At 43.2% G+C, this 13,247-nt stretch overlaps 1 protein-coding gene across 2 annotated transcripts in view; it reads left to right on the forward strand.

Moving 5' to 3' along the window:
- The first annotated feature begins 5,434 nt into the window (after nt 1-5,434).
- Nucleotides 5,435-13,247, forward strand: part of BBOX1 (gamma-butyrobetaine hydroxylase 1) — a 75,025-nt gene continuing 67,212 nt past the window's right edge. Inside the window, exon 1 of one of the 2 annotated variants that reach the window (XM_075927769.2) lies at nt 5,435-5,763. The gene's annotated coding sequence lies outside the window, so the exon portion shown is untranslated. The other variant, XM_006111505.5, reaches the window with a different exon arrangement.

The following is a 13,247-nucleotide window of genomic DNA, read 5'->3' on the forward strand; positions in this document are numbered from 1 at the left end:
TAAGCTTTTTCTAACAAGGTAACTGGATAAAAACTAGACTTTGCTACTTAGTAAGTTCCATTTCCCTTTCAGTTTTGTACGATATCTCCTGACTTAAAAATTCACAGCATATTTTGTCTACTAATTATAAAGGATCTGCATTTGCCACCATTGCTCAGAATCACACCACAAATACACCAGATGAAATTAAAGGGACAAAATGGACCATACAATATGGTACTACTTCATTTGAATACGAGTGGCAGAATCAGATCTAAGGGAAATTATAAACCAATCTTACAGTACAGGATTCTGCAAAATATTGTGAAAGTAACATTTACATGATAGTGTAGTGTAAAATAAACGAGTTCCAGATTTCCATTATACAGTACTTCTGACATTTCTATTTTAAAATTCCTTATTTTATAGACATTCAGAAATAGCAGAATAACAGTAATGAGTCATATTTTTGAATGATTATGTAAGCTAGAAGGGTGTGTGCTTTTTTCCCATTTGGATATGATACTTTTCCACTTGGATATTATGTCACATTTGTTATACATTTAAATGATCCAATCTTATACTGTAGCTATAGAGTGTAGTACAGTAATCTCATTGCAGAATTGGTCCTCCAGCTGCAAAATCATTTCACTTCTGTCTGCTGTCCATGCTCTTTACATGCCAAAACATTCACCTTTTGGGTTGAAAGTTGTCCAAGCTTGATCTCTGTACAAGGTAACTTTTTTTTTTTTGAATGCTTGACCAAAATCTCTTCAGTTGCTATTGAGTTTGTTGAGGTTGTTTCTATGTGCATGTAATAAAATATTCTCATTCTTCCCCAGCAAAAAAAACTCCTCAAAACTCTAGTGTCAATGTAACATTAAGGTTGCAAGGTCAAAAGCCCGAAGGTCAGGAAATTAAAAATGATGTTTTTTCAACAACTTCCACTTAGCCACACTACATAGAGGTACAATGCTCTTATCCTTTCCCTCAATAAATATAAAAAAATAACATATTGATTATTAATGTATATAATAACCCATAAATGTTTCTTTAATACATTTGTGGAATATGTACAGTGCTTTCTGGACATTTCTGTAAGCTCCATGAAAGTTCTGGAATAACTTATATAATTAAACCAGGAATACTTTCATGAAAATAAAGCATTATTTGTAATTTGTGTATATGTGAAAAGAGCTAAATTATCTGCCCCTAATAATTTTCCAACTTAGCTAATTACATTCACACTGTCACAGTTTATTTATAATTTGCAAATTCCTGCCTTCAGCAGAATCATTTCTATAGGAAAATAAATTTGTTGGGAAAACTACAAACAGAAACGGAGATGGAAGAAAGTTTGAACATGTTTTAGCCTTAAAGAAAGAGAGGGAAAGCCAGGAATGAACACGAGGAGAAAAAGGGAGAATGGATTTTGGGTCATAACTTGAAAGCAATGTTGTCTTGCTATACAAAATAAAATTAGGCATGCACTACAACACTGTTTTGGCACATGAAGGATACTCTTTAATAATATGCTACCAACAAATATTGAATTTCTTATATGTCAAAAAATTCAACCTGAGTCTATTCTACTTGTCAAAATACAAACAAAAACTCATTCCCTAATCAGCCACTTAATTTTTTCACTGCTTCTGCTCATGCTTACTTCCATCAAATTCCAATTTTTAATCTCTGTCAATGTTTTGGTGTTTGTGAAACATGTTGGCTTGTGTGCGCTTAACACTGAGGCTGTCTGTTTACTATTTACATTGATGTGCCAACAAGATCCAACAAGATCAATGTTATTTACCAACAGAACAGATATATCTCAAGTAATTGGTAGTGTAAGCTTCCCCATTCCCATTCAGGAGTATGAGACAGTAAAAGAATTTCCCCCACCTACTCAGTTCTTGGCTTCTCACAGGAAAGGCAGGTTGCATTGCCAATCAATTGTTTTATTATAACTGGACACCTTTCCAGCATATTTTGCCCCAGGATTATCTTAAATTCAGGTGGCATAGAGATGGCATAGATGGTCCTACAGCATCCCCCTCCTTTCTGTTATAATGGGTGTAGCTAAAGGAAACTGCACGCCTAAAGAGGTGTGACCAGGGTGAGCATCTGTTGTGCAATTTTGGCCTGTTGTGCAGAGTAAACCCCCAAAGACGATTTCCACATCATTTCAGTGTGCTGATGAAAATAGGTGCTTTTGAAAAGATAAGCCTCCACCTATTCTATAAAAGGTCTTCATGAAAGAAAATGGTGGATTAACCACATATTGGCATTTTCAAATCAAGAATTGCCATTTTGGAAGATATACTTTTTTCAAACACAAGTCATTGGCTTCCATATATAAGTATCTGAGTGAAATTCTATGTCATGTGTTGTATAGAAGGTCAGACTACAGTATATGAAATAATGCTCCTCTTCTAGCTTTAAAATCAAACAATGAATGAATCTCTGAACTAGTATTTTACAGTATCTTGTCAAACATATTGTCTAATGACCTGGCTTGCCAGCCAGGAACTCATATCCAGCTTTGCTACTAATTCTCTGTGACCTTGACCAGAGTCCCTTTACTTCTCTGTACAACAGTTTCTTCATCAGAATGGAAAGTAATATAACTTGCTTGCCTTACAGATTCTTTGTGAGAATTAATTAGTTATTTATACACCACCATGTACTATCATGATGATTCAAGTCTCTTACCTATAAACAAGTTGGATCAATTTTTTTGTAATACAAAATCATTGGAATTAATGGAGTTATGCCAGCCAAGAAGGGAAAAATTCACACTGATTTTAATGGGTTTAGGATTTTCACCCATACTTTATAAAATGTGGTTTGTTTGAAACATATTAAGACTCTGTTTGACGTTTCAGAATATAAAAAGTGGAGAATCTTTTTGAGGAGATTCTCCTATGGAATTATCACGATAACAAACTCAGCTCTTCTTAAACAGACATGAATCCATTATAAACTCCGTGGAGAAGTTTGTCTTTATATTGAGCAATGGAAAGCATTTGGCCCATTTAATAGCTCATTTATTTTACTTACTAAGCTTTATATATTTCCCTCAGTGTGGTTATCGGTGTTCACTAACATGTCTCTACACCCAGGTTCACCAACCCGTCGACCAGTCGATTACAAGGCGTTCGGTGCCCCTCCCCCATTTCCCTCCACCCCCAAGAAGCCCCACTACCTACCTCCAGCGACAATGGAGGTAGTGCCAGCTCCCTGCGGGGTGGATGGAAGTCCTGCAGCTGTGCACCACATCTGGGGGTTCCGGAAGTGCACTGGCTGTTCCCCTCCCCCAGGTCTGTGGAATGCTGGGAACTTGCGGGGGCGGGGGGAAGTCCCCAGAGGAGGCACAAGCCGGGAATTACCTGCTCTGTGGGAGGGGGGTGTCAGCCCCAGAGGAGGCACACTCCGGGACTTACCTGCTCTGCGGGGGGGAGGCAGGAGAAGTCCCGGGAGGAGGCAAGTGCAGGGGACTGCCTGCCCCCAGCAACACCCTGTCCCCACTGTCCCCCTGTCCCCTGCTGCAGAACCCTGTCTCATGCCCCCCCCCCCGGCACCCTGTCCCATCTCTCCTGTCCCCCACTGACACCCTGCCCCCACCCCAGCACTCACTAGCACCCTTCCCCAGTGCCATTTCTTCTGCTCCCAGCAGCACAGTTGGGGCCTGCACCCTCACATCCACAAGCCTGTGGCTTGCTTATTACCCCAACCCTCCCCAGCCTGGAGCCCCCTCCCCCAGCCAGCATCCCCTTCTCCACCTCCTCCTGCATCCAAATTTTCTCCCAGAGCTTGCACCTCTCACCCCTTCCCACACCCAAATCCCTCATTCCCACCCCAGAGCCCACACATCCTGTCTCAACCCAGTGAGGGTACTGCTAGACTGCAGTCGTTTTTCCAGGATTCCAGAGATATCCCAGAAAAACTCTTCCGCATCCAGAGACACGTTTGTTCTTCCGCTTTTTTTAGTGGAAGATCAAACATGCTCTTTTGGTAACACCTGTATTCCTCATTCCATGAGGAATAAGGGGGCTTCCAAAAGAAGGGGTTTTTCTGACATTTGGTCCAGTCTAGACAGGCCAAATGTTGGAAAAACCTCTTCCTACAGAAGAATCGAGGGGGAAAGGGGGAAGCGGCAGTGTAGAGCGTATAAGGGCTGGAGATAGCAAGCGATGGAGAGGAGGAGAATAGAGAGGGCGGGGCTTCAGGGAAGGGGTGGGGTTTGGGGGGAAGGATGGGGTGGTAGATCTTGGCTTCTTCTGACATTTAAAAAGTGATTTTGGGTGTAAAAAGGTTGGACACCACTGCTCTACAGAGTTCTTGTGTCTTTTTAAGACAAAGCAGAATGTTAAACTACCACTGCCTCAATGAACTGACTAAATATAACTGCCAGTTTCTTTTCTTGTGATTGTTCTTATTTAAAACATCTTTATTTCATTTTCTTAAAAACAGATTTGTTTCTATTTTGTTCTAAGACTTTGGCACCTTTTTACATCATTTCAAAATCCATTAATTATTATGTTCAATCTAAGCACATCTGCTTCACGTCCAGCCACAGATGCACAACGATACCACAAATAAAGTCACCGTGACCCCATCAGTTTCTTAGCCAAAGGACCGGTTGTAATTGACGAAGATTCTTCCTCACCCGCTGTTAGCACGAGGTTTCCCCGCAGGGCAAAGAGAACTAGTTTCACTCTTTATGCCTGACGGAGAGCGGGTTTCTGGCGTTTAAGGACATTATTCAGCTGGGCGGGGTAATGTCATGGGCTGGCAGTGGCTTGGGCAGTGTTTTAGGGGGGCACACGTGGAAGGGCAGGGTTTATCAGAAGCGAGGGTGCTGAAGCAAGTTGTAGAGTGGGGTGCTGAGAGCCACCGAACTAAGCTCTAACCCCTTAGCCCAGGGGTGTCCAAACTTTTTTCAAAGAGGGCCAGATTTTATGAAGTGAACATGCGTGAGGGCCGACCATTTTGCCTGACATTCTTTGAACCATTAAAATTAAACACAAATTAACTATTTTATGCAAAGTTTATTGCAAACGGCATACTTTTCATTTCGTCACATGGATGACAAATCTAAACAGGTGTTAAATCACTCTGCCTTTCATATCTGAAGGCCAGATGAAAAAAAAAATCCGGGAAGCTGAAATATATGTCAGGAACATTGTAAAGTACATCACATATTATTGGTAATAAAGGTTGTCTGTCAACTTTTAAGTTCAAAAATATGAACAGGAACATAATACCAAGTATACATGTTGTGTCCAAATATATTTATAACTGATTTAGACCACCTGACATTAACTGAGATTTTACAATGTATTCATCTCAATACATATGGATTCGTTGGGGGCCATAAAAAATAGATATTGCCAAATTACCTGTGGGGCCGTATTAAACCGAAACACGGGCCGCAGTTGGCCCGCGGGCCGGACTTTGGACATGCCTGCCTTAGCCGGATGCAATGGAAAGCACTTCTAGCCCGGGGGCGCAGCAGCACCCTGGCGCCAGGCATGGTGCCCCCGCGGCTCCCATGGTCTGCAGGGGGCGCTGCCCCCCGCCCCGTGCGGATTAACAACCGGGAGCCCGCCGCGGCTGCCGCCGTCCTGACTCACGCGCTAGCAGGTGGCGCCTCCGCTCGGGGGCGGCCGTGGGACCTTTCCCCCACTTGGCCCGGCCCGCGCGCCCTTGTCCCCGCCAGCTGGTTGCAGGGCGGGGCGGCGGCGCCGCACGAGCAGGCCCCTGCGCCGGTGCGGGGGGGTGTAGGTAAGAGCCGCAGGCCCCCCGCTTTCCCCACGCACTCCGATCGCAGCCCCAGCTCTGGCTGGCGGGCGGGCTTGGCAGCGCCTCCTCCTGCCCCCAGGCCCTGCCTAAGGCGCCCCACAGCAGGGGGCGGGACGCCGGAACACAGGGGCCGCTGCAGGGCGACAGGTGGGGAGGATCAGCTGGGGGACTCTGTGCATGTAAAGCCGGGGGTGCACATGGGGGCAGGGCACGACAGAGGGTCCCAGGAAGGGGACGCCAGCCTTGGAAAAGGAGCTGCGGGGCTTGCCGTAAATGTGGATTGTGCTTTTTTCAGCCCAGAGGTCATTAATGTTTTGGAGGGGCGGGGGTAGTTATAAATATCTTCCCATGTCTATGGTCCTTAAAGCAGGCAACAGCCGCTATGAAATGCATCCAGCTTTGGCATGGAGTGTAGCGACACAGAAGCATCCAGGGCTGGTGGTGGGGAGAGTGGGGATATGGTTTTGGCTAAGGGGCAATATGCTACCCTTAAGAAGCATGCCAAAAACACTCAGCTGCTTGCTTTCTCAGGACATGCCTTCTCCAGTAAGTGCTAATAATAGCTGTGGACTTCTATGCTCCAGTGAGTCTTTGTGTTTCAAATCCCAGATTCAGACTACTAAAGCATTCCTCCAGATTGTTAATTTGTTACATGTGTAAATTAGATTGTGGATTTTAGGGATAGATTTCTTGCGGACTTTTGAGTTTTTGTTTGGGGGCAATAGGCTACATGCAGCAAATCTCTACAAACTGGTCCTGAAAAAAAGTTCCATTTTAAGCTTATTATAAATACAAGATTTACCTTAAACAGTCATTCAGTCTGGTTGCATGCCTTTGGAAGTGAGTAGTGTCTGATGCTTCAAAGAACATGGAGAGAAAAATGCTTAATGAATCTGGCCAAACTGTACACTGCTGTAAACTTGGGAGATTTTGCTTTCCTGACCCCGCAGTAATCAGTTTATGCTGTGAAACACTGAAATTCAATTAACTAATTTTAACTGGTGTAACTAAAAATACTGGTCATCAAATCATCCAGTCCTCTTAAAAAAAAAAAATCCTGTTGCAGTAATTGACTTTCTGACATCATGGGGCAGGGAGTTCTACAGTGTTGTCAAGTCCAGGGCATATTAGTGCTGATGTTTTTACTGTTTCTGCATATGGTAGTTATAGGTGGTCTTGTCGGTCCCTGTGGTCTCAAAGTGGTTTTATGCAGAGCTGGAGTATGAAATATTGTACCTTAGGGATATAAAAGGTTAATCAGTTACCTGGTAAGCAAGCCCTGATGGATGGCCCGCTGCAGCCATGTTTGCTCTAGGCCAGCCTGCTATGGCTGGGGGCCACTTGGTCAGGCCGGCCTGCAGCAGAATCCCACGTCACCTGGCAGTTGGGATCCCTACAGAAGCAGCGGGACCCCCGCCAAATCTGCTCTCTGCCGACCTGCCAATGGTTAACTAGTTAAATGATAAACTTAAAAAACAACAAATAGTCTGGTAGCACTTTAAAGACTTACAAAACATGTAGATGGCATCATGAGTTTCGTGAGCACAATCCACTTCTTCAGATGACAAGAGTGTTGGAAGTCCAGACTCCGGTCATCTGAAGAAGTGGGCTGTGCCCAGGAAAGCTCATACTATCTGCATGATTTGTTAAAGTGCTGCCAGACTATTTATTGTTTTTTAAGTTTTTCCTGTTACAGACTAACTTCGCTGCCCCTCTGAAACTTCTGAACTGGTTAAATGATATCATTTTAATCATTAAACTGGTTAACTGTTTTATAGGATATTTACATCTTTACTGTAGCTGTGTTATCTTGCCAAGTACCACTTTGGAAAGGGCCTCAATCCTAAGGCAACTTGCAAAAAGGAATATCTGTAAATATTTGTTGTGTTGCAGAGCTTTTTAGGTGGAACTCTGACCGTGCACCAAAGAATGTGTACACACTCTATGTTGAATTCTCAATTAGATACTCTAACCACTGGGAATAGAGTCATTGTTTCTGTCACGCTCTCCCAATGACTATAATTATTTCCATAGCTAACTGTTTTCATGTCAGGAATAAGAAACTGGAACACAGACGCTTCAGAAATAAAGATCCTAGGTTTGATTCTGCTCTGATACAAATGTAAATCAACAATAACTCCATTGAAGCCATTGGACGGACACTTGTGTAGAAGGAGTGGATAGGTGATAACAGAATCAGGCAGGCCCCTTCCTGCTTTTATGAAAATATCTTCAGTTACAATATAGGGGCTGTGTCTATATGGGACTCAGGAAAATTAAGACAAATGAACTAAACGTGAAGTCATTGTGCAAATACCCCCATATGGATTCCTTCCTTCGGGATTAAAGTGGCTATTGTTTGTTGTAACTTAAAGGCTCATTTTAATTTGTATGTTCCATGCATTGTTGTAATGTAAAATTACTTGATTGTAAATAATTTTCTTTACAGAAATGAGCCAGATCTTTAGCTGGTGTAATTGTTGTATTTCCGTTTAAGTCAGTAAGACTTTGCCAGTTCAGCTAAAGATTTGTCCTGTATCTTCTGATTTTTCCTCACCTTTATACTGTTGGAAATTTGGAATTTCTGCTGAAGTCAGTGGCATTACACTGATGTAAGTGAGAGGAGAATAACAGAGGTTTTTGTAAATGCACTAGGGAAGAACAATATCAAAGGGACTTTGCTGTTTCTAAGCTGAACTCCCCATTGGCATTGATTTGGGGTTGTTTTTAAAATGGCCATGATATGACTTGAGGGAAACAATAATCTCTCCACATTGAGTGGATAAGCAGAAAGGTTTGGCAACAGGAACTTTTGTATATTTAAAGGAGGAAATGGGTAACTTCACCACAACGGAAATATTTTTGCCACTCTCAGCTATTCCAGAGATCTGTCACAAATTGTTAGCAAATGGAATCATAGTCGAATCCAAGGCAACTTTTCTTATGCTGGTGTAACTCCACTGTTTCAGTACTTAGTCCGGATTTACATCAGTCAGAGATCAGAATCAGGCTCAAATATTGGGAAAATTAGAACCAGACACACAGTGTTTCTGCACCTTTGAAAAACATGGTTTTCATTGTTGTAGAAAATTTGTATGATCATTTCAACAGAATTGTTATCCACCCAAAATAGGCTCAAAGCAGTACAACATGCTGCTGTTTGGTTTTGCTGTCATTAATGAAACAACCCCTCTTCCTTTTTTAGAGAGTAACAAGGCTGTTTTAATTTCACCCACAGTAAGAAATTAAAGTGAACACTGACATTTCAATATTAGCTAGTTTCAGAATGGACTTTTCCTGCCTCTTTCAGCAAATGACTCTGCCTTGCTCCCAGACTTCCTGATTAGAGAAAGAACTATGTAAAGAGAATGACCTTTCGTCACATTCTGAAAGTGTGTGGATTCTGGATATGAAGACTGAATGTATTTTTAAATTAATGTTTAGTGTTTGAGAAAGCACCATTAGTCTGGCCTTAGAAACTAAAGTCATTTGTGCACAGAACAAATATGGCAACTCCAGGGTTACATTTAGACTACATGGCTCCGTCGACGGAGCCATGTAAAATAGTTTATTCGGCATAGTCAAAGAAGCAGGGATTTAAATAATCCCCGCTTCATTAAAATAAAAATGGCCGCTGCGTTGTGCTGATCGTCGGAACAGCGTGGCGGCCATTTTTATTTTAATGAAGCGGGGATTATTTAAATCCCCGCTTCTTTGACTATGCCAAATAAACTATTTTACATGGCTCTGTCGACGGAGCCATATAGTCTAGACTTACCCTAGTAGTACAAGCTTTCCCATTTGCAATGTAGCTCAGCACTACTTCCTGTTCAAGATTCTCCCAGCAATAGATTGTGTAGGAAAGAGAATAGAACATAGAATCTGAGACTGCAACATTTCTCTGTGAACAAGAATATCAACTATATATTAAAAAAACAAATACCCTTAGCATGGAAGAGAAAAAAACTAACTATAGTAAACTTCCGATAATCCGGCACCTTTAGGACCCAGGGGGTGCCGGATTATCAGAGATGCTGGATTATCGGAAGGGAGGGCTATAAGAGGGCTGGGGTGGAGTGGGGGAGATGCACCCCTTGGCGCTGCGGGATCAACCCGGCAGCACCCCAGCTGCTCTGCCCCAGACTTCCCCAAGTCAGCCACTGCTGAAACTGACCAGCGGCTGACTCCAGGAAGCCCAGGGCAGAGCACCCTGGCTTTGCTCTGCCCCGGGCTTCCTGGAGTCAGCTGCTGGTCAGTTTCAGCAGTGGCTGAATCGGGGAAGCCGGGGGCAGAGCAGCTCCAATTGTCCGGCTGCCTGGAGCACTTCCAGGTTCCAGATGGTGCCAGACCATTAGGAGTTTTACTGTACTACTACAGCTGTCTATCTGATCTTACCCTCAAGAGTGACATCACATACTTCTCAAATCCAATGAAAATTACATTTTTAAATTTGTGTTTGGGTTGCAATATTCCCTCTTTATAGTATAAATTATACCCAAAGGATATTTTCCAGCGTCCTTATTATGCCTTTCCCAGAGCCTATTCATGAAATGGTTGGTGGCTTCTTTCTTATTTTGCATGTTGGCCTTGCTTTCCAAACCACTTGAGGTTTATTGCCATCTATTTTAGAACAAATTTTGCTTGCCATGCATTTTGAATGAGGCAGTTATCCATCACTACAAACAGATACCAGTTAAGCAATACCCATCAAAGGAGAACATGAAGCTTGAAAATTCTTGCTGCAATTTTCCCTGTGGTCAATTAGCAGTGAAACTCACATCCTTTCTGTCTCAAAAATCACTGTGCCTCCTCTGTGGAGACAAGAATCTCCAGCTTTCTGAAACAGAATGCTTCCTCCCCTTGTCCTGGATCAGCATAGCTCCACACCCTTACAAAAGGGCTGGGCTTTAAAGGGCCTGGCCCAGCTTTTAGCCATCCTGAGGTTTCCTTTTATAAGAACTTTTAGAAATACAGGCTTTAGGGATGTTAGCGTGTCGGTTACACAATTAACTGATAAGCCTGGGCTTATTGGTTGTTCCTAATGACTACAACCTCCCCTCCCCCCCGCTGCCTCTGTATCAGAGGCAGCAGGGGGAGGGTAGAAGGAGGAGCCTTTAAGCTGGATCCCTGCACATGCCGAATCCTGTGGAACTGCCTAACCACCCCCCCCCCTACACCTCCCTCAGAAGCAGTAATGTGGCGGGGTAGGTGGGAACCAGTGCTTGGGAGGAGCCAGCTTAAAAGCACCAGTTCCCATGGAGCTGCCTCCCCCTCATCGCCATGCTGCTGCCTCTATCAGACGCATCAGCATGGGGAGGAGGGCAGGTGGGAGCTGGTGCTTGGGAGGAGCTAGCTTAAAAGTCGTGGTGTCAGTTTAGAGACACCCTTGCTTCTGATAAACCCTGCCCTTCTGCCATATCCCCCCTCCCCCCCACGTGTAAACATTAAAAAATTCCATGGTTACACATTTACAAAAATAAAAGTTTGCTAACATCCCTAATAAGATTGTATGTAGTCGGCAGCTGTCTCCTCACCCCTTCCCCCCGCCCCAAATAACTTGAAAGAACCTTAGAGAAGGTGGTGCAACACCATTGTATTCAGGGAACCTATGATAATTTATACCAGCTAAGGAGCCTGACCCAAGGTTTGCAGCACATTAAGATAATCATGTTACTCATGTTATTGTTGTTCTCAAACTGTGGATCCCGACCTCCCCGGGGGTTGCGAGCAACTTAGAGGGGAGTCACGGTATCACAAAGTTTGAGAACCCCCTACTCTACAGGTTGGATCTCCCTGGTTACGGAATCCTCATGAACGTGGGAGTTTGCTGTATTATGGGAGGTCTATTCTAGCCCCTTTGATACTGGCCTCCAGGCTCTCCTGAGGATGCCACCAGCATCATGGGTGGGCTCTCTTGCAGGAGCCAGCCCTGCTGCTGACCCTGGCCAGGATCCCTGCCCCTAGCTGCTGGACTGGCTCTGCTCCCAGCCCTGGCTGGGCTCCTGGCTCCAGCTCTGCTCATGACCGCCAGACCAGCTCTGCTACTGGCCCACACGACTGGGCTCCAATTCTGGACCAGCACTATTTCTGGCTCCCAGCTGTCAGACTCCCAACCAGCCTCGCTTCCAGACACTGGGGCTCTCTGCTCCAGCAACATCTGCGGTCCGCCAGAGAGTCCAAGACCAGAAAAGTTCAACTTGTATTTGGCATCAAGGTCTCCTGGGATTTCAATAGTACAGAAACCCTCATTGTTTCCGAGTATTTGTTGAGTAAATCTGTCCTTTAAAGAGATAAGAATAAGTCTCTAATTATTCCATGTTAAAAATAAATTAAAACATTCAAAATTCTTCTGAAGCACACCCCCTAAAGCTTTGTCAAGAGAATTCTTGTTGTATTTGATAAACAGATTGCAGTCCATTTCAGCGATGTTAATATTTTTTACAGTTAGTAGGAAAATCTTGGTATTGGGATTAATGTTTTGAAAAAGTGGTGAATAAACACATATAGCAGAAATGATCATTCTGAATAAGAACTACTGTTTTAGAAGAGGGAGAGACACCTACAAAGTTTAAGTGTAAATGTGTGCATGTTAACAGCTTACAGTTGTAACTGTGCCTTGCTTGAATGTATTGTTATACAGACCTATGAAAATGGAACAAGGCTGATGAATGATACATCGATCATGGGATCCTTGGATTAGTATGCCCAGAGAAGGGGAAAAGTAGAAATATTTTACTTTTTATTCAGTTAAACTAAATAAAAAACAGAAGAAGCACAAGTTACCCATACCACATAATTGCCACTCATAAGCAGTGGAGGAAAAAATTAAAACCCTGGACGGAATCCTGCAGTCCTTAATCACGCAGAACACCTTTTCAACTCATGGGAATGTCTTCTCTGTAAAGAGTGAGGGTAAAGCCCTATTGAAATCAATGCCAGTTTGCCATTGACTTTAATAAGGCCAGGATTCTATGCAAAGACCTGAGTATTCTCCCCGCCTCCTTCATATGTATAAAGAAACATAACAAATATTGAACAAGCCAGAAACAGACACACACACTATTTATTAATCCAGGGAGAAGAGCAGTTGTTTTTCTGAATAAGGTAAATATTCAGTCACAGGTTCTGTTCTTAGTTTAACATCTGATGCATCTTATATCCACAAGCTCTATCCTTCCCTTGCAGGATGATAATTCAGTCTTTGGATATCATCAACAAAGATATGAGTTGAGATAGGATAAAGCATATTAAAGTCTAAATTTTCAAAATCAACTGCTTGAGATGCACACTTCTGAATTTTTGGGGTGTACAATTTGAGATACCAAATTGAGAGACCTGATTTTTCAAAAAGTTTTCAGCTCACTGAAAATAAGGCCCCTGTAAGATGTAGCAAGTTGAGACACCATCCAAATTCACTAGTCATAGTTTACAATTTAGTCCTAGCTGTACATTTGTCTTTAGGGTTG

The sequence above is a fragment of the Pelodiscus sinensis genome, chromosome 5 (assembly GCF_052426305.1).
Source record: "Pelodiscus sinensis isolate ZL-2025 chromosome 5, ASM5242630v1, whole genome shotgun sequence".
Classification (NCBI taxonomy): Eukaryota; Metazoa; Chordata; order Testudines; family Trionychidae; genus Pelodiscus; species Pelodiscus sinensis.